The sequence below is a fragment of the Ylistrum balloti genome, unplaced genomic scaffold, assembly GCF_031769215.1.
Source record: "Ylistrum balloti isolate Yb309-2 unplaced genomic scaffold, AGI_CSIRO_Ybal_v1 Utg370076, whole genome shotgun sequence".
Classification (NCBI taxonomy): domain Eukaryota; kingdom Metazoa; phylum Mollusca; class Bivalvia; order Pectinida; family Pectinidae; genus Ylistrum; species Ylistrum balloti.
In genome coordinates this window covers 510832-514873 of record NW_026782115.1, presented here as the reverse complement: position 1 = coordinate 514873, position 4042 = coordinate 510832, and the positions used below count along the sequence as shown (strand labels likewise).

Genomic DNA, 4042 nt, shown 5'->3' with positions numbered 1-4042 from the left:
AGAATTCAATTCATTTAGTGGGTCCGTTTTGTTCAATTTCCATATCAATATCGGTAACAAACTTGTATTACTATCATTAAACTAAAATCTATTACTTTGATATTCATATTAATGAATCACAATTAGTGTCTCTATACGAGAAACACGTAAGAAATCGTCTTAATTCCTCAAGGGTAATGTAGCAGTATTATTCTTAAATATTACTGCATAATTCATAATTCATAAGATATAAAACAGAATGTTATCCAACAAACGGCTGAGATCGATCTCTTTGTTAACTATTTCCATTTACCTTTCAGTAAACTATTTTAGGGACTTCTTCTTTTCATAATGGTGAACGTCTAATTAAGTAATCTGAGTTTAGAGTTTTGAAATAATTATTGAAGCATCATGTCATCTCATGCTTGTTGATAATAATCTAAATATGTCCTGAATTTTTTTGTGTGTTATTGCTGGATAATTGTCCTACTTAATCGTAATCATGTCTATCATCAAATGATCCTTAATGATATACTATGTATATAATGTTATGGATCTACCGTATGTATATACACATATATCTTTCATAAGGTTTATTACCACGATATTTGAAATAATACCACTATTTCTAACTTGTAAAGATACACTAATTTGATTAAGTAATCTAAATCTCAGTAAAACTGTGTATGATTAGGAGTTTTCTAAAGATAGGTTTAAGATTTAGTCCTCACGAAATGAACGATGAGCTCGAACGACAAACCGTAGTGTGGAGTTATTCTTTAACAACATCTCAAAGTTGGTTTCATCTCTCAAAACACAGCATTACTGGAATAGGCCTACATTTACATGACGGGTTCTGTTGATAATGTAGAAACCACATGCCATTTTTTGCACCTGGCTGTGTCGTTCTTGTATCTTTTATGTGGGTTGACTTGTAAATCTCGAATTTGGACGATTTCGTCCTGTTTCACATGCTGTTGTTTCACTTTAAAAATATCTTGTGATTAATACGGGTATCGGATAATATAACATTTTCTTCAAAAATGATTTAACATAGATAAAGTTTGATTTCTTTCTACAAATCGAATAAAGCTGTTGTGGAATTACACCAGACGAAAGTAAAAGTGATTTTTCCATAATGTTTCTCTTCTCAGTGCTGTGTATTTTTAAGTGAACTATGGACAGAAACAGAGGTATGGCATTCTGTAAAGTAAAAACAAATTCTCAATTGAAGTTTTATAACAATACAAAACAGACACAATATGTAAGTATTATTTGATTTATTAACAACTATTATCTGTGAAAAGCAACAGAATATAACAAAGTACAAACTTCAGCGTCTTGCAAACGCTTACGACACATAAATGAACCTTGCTGATGGATAAAACATATGTATGATGAAGTCCTTTCGTTCATCATTCACTGACGTAATTGTCGAACGGTCAATGATCTTATGTTAGGGATGTTTAATATTCTAAGTGTCATTCTTAAAGCTATTAATAATTAGTTAATTTTGAATTGTATTCTTTTTTATCATAACTGAATAAAAATAACAGGAATTATATTTCTGTTATTCACTTAGATCAACATGTCCAGACTTTGATTTATTGAATATTCTTTACGTAATAAATTAATCAAGAGATATTTTTAAAAAAATCTATGTAATCTCTTCAGAACTTTTTTTTCTTGTTAAATTGTTAAAACTCTTAAAACATTTTTTTCGAATGTTCTATACTTAAATATTGCACATCCAACTTACATACACCTGATAATGGAATAGACAGTTTATTTCGACACTTTGCCATCATATAAGTTCTTCCATTGGATACTCGTCGTAGTTCCAAGCATACATGTAAACCTGCAACGACGTGCTTTACTCTCTCGTTGCAAAAGTGTGTGCCATACTTGATTGGTATCACAGTATGTTCGTGTACAAGTTCCTAGTCTGAATCACCTGTAATCACAGGCACAAACTGGCTATCATTAAGCACATTGGAGTACAATATACACGCATCATCGCACAAATCATCGAATCTGACATCGGTTTGATGATATAAGTGTTTTTGAGATTCACGTTTGGTTGTGTCAGCGATTTCTCATCCCTGGGATATGTATTTCGCCGAGCGAACTGAAGATGGTTTCACATTTACTTTGGTCTGGTGTTCAATGTTCCAGAACTGGTAACGCTTCAGTGACGATGAAACTGTAAACACAGATAATAACATTAGAATAATTCTTTATGAGAATACGTTCAATGAAGGGATATGTGGTATGATCATTTTGTGTAAAAATTTCAAACCGAAAAAAAATAGAAGCAAGAAATTAATAAATCTAGATTACTTTTCCTTGGAGTTTTGATATGAAATACTGCACATAATGACCTGCTTTGAGCTACTTTTTCATAAAAATAACCCTTTCTGTTAAAAATGTTTGATGTTAAATTCGTCGACTGTTTACCTGATGATATTATCACTGTTGATGCCTTGCTGATGAACGCCGCCATCAGAAACAGGGTGATGGCATACACGAAGCATGCTAACGTCAGAACCACTGCCTTAATTTCGAACCCCATCCTTGGTTCTACTCTGTTCAGTCGTCTAGCAGCTGGAGACTCCATTTTCATTTGTTAAGTAGGAGTAGGAGGGTGTGTCTTAATTCAGATCAAACAATCTAAAAAATTCAAAATCCACAAAAAAATTAAATAAGGATTTGCCATGATGATACATCTTAACTCGGTTGTATATCAATACTAATAGATTAAGTGAAGAAATGAGATTTAAACATGGATACCTACCAACTAACATTGATGATAAGTATGGTTGAACTGACTAAAGACAGAACAGGTAAAGGTACATATACTTAATGTCATACAGACAGGAAGTGACGTCAGAAAGGCAACGTGCAAACCTCATGTGTATTAGAAATTTTCTAGCGTTATCCGTCTCAAGTTCAAGTTCAAGGTACCTCTGTTATGTGTATCATGAGTGTTATGAATACATAGCATGTGCTTTGTGTCATGCTAACACAACACAGCCTGCCAGAAAAAATTAAGAATTATGGTTGACCTAGGCGTCTCTAAATTGATATCTAAATATATCTGGAACTCAGTAAATGAAATTCATACCTGTAGTATAACTGACATATTTTAATTGATACGAGGTTGGTGTGTCTGTTATAGAAAACCTTGAACAATATTCAAATTATGTCTCTCCCATACTGTGAAGGGTCAGTTAAAATGACGGAGTAGCTTGTGCCAGCTCATACTTTGTGCAAATTACCTTGCATCCGACATACTTATCATGTTTGTTAATTTATCTTGTATTACAGCCCGTACGTCATTTAAATTATTAATTTCTAATAGTGTTATAATTTTAATTAATGCACTGAATACCAAGCATAACTTAAACCTTACATTGTATACACACAGTCAGACTCTGGTTTATTTGCCTGGTGGATTTATCATCCCGTGAACATTCGCTCTGAGAAAACGAAACAAAAATGTAGGATTTTCTCTTCGGGATGCAAAGGTCCGACGCCATATTACCCGAGGTCACTAAAATTAGACTCTCCACTTGCAATGAAGAAAGTTTACTCCGCGATATTTGTGTCCCAACATATATTCCGTCTTCCTGTTATCATAATGATTCAAATCACATGGCTATGTTTCAGCAACAGTTAAAGTTTTTCATCTGTTGAAAATCCTTGGTCTTCGCAATATGCATAAAGTTGAAAATCCATTGTTAAAGATTCTACAGTGGAAATGTCCCAGACTAAAAAGTCAGAAACTATCTAGAGAAACAAAGTGAAAGTTGATAAGCGCTCGAAAAGTAACCATTATGTCGATTGCCCTCTGGAATATTTTTTTTTAATATTTTGATATGCGTGTTTGTCTTTTTATAATTATTGATTTTTTCCTATGTTTTCCTGTTTAACTGATAAACATCCAGATTTATCACGTGATAGGAATTTATTCAAACTCGTGACATCACATTCGTGTCTTGTCTATTTAACGGTGGAGAGATCTTTTGCCTGCTGACTAGAACAGCGATATGTGCAAAGAGGG

At 33.1% G+C, this 4042-nt stretch overlaps 1 long non-coding RNA gene across 1 annotated transcript; it reads right to left on the bottom strand.

Moving 5' to 3' along the window:
* Positions 1-1242: 1242 nt before the first annotated feature.
* On the bottom strand, positions 1243-2842 carry LOC132549723 (uncharacterized). Its single transcript, XR_009554188.1, has 3 exons — positions 2774-2842; positions 2437-2649; positions 1243-2182 (listed from the first exon to the last, which is right to left on the bottom strand). It is a non-coding gene; the product is annotated as an uncharacterized LOC132549723 (long non-coding RNA).
* Positions 2843-4042: the final 1200 nt, after the last annotated feature.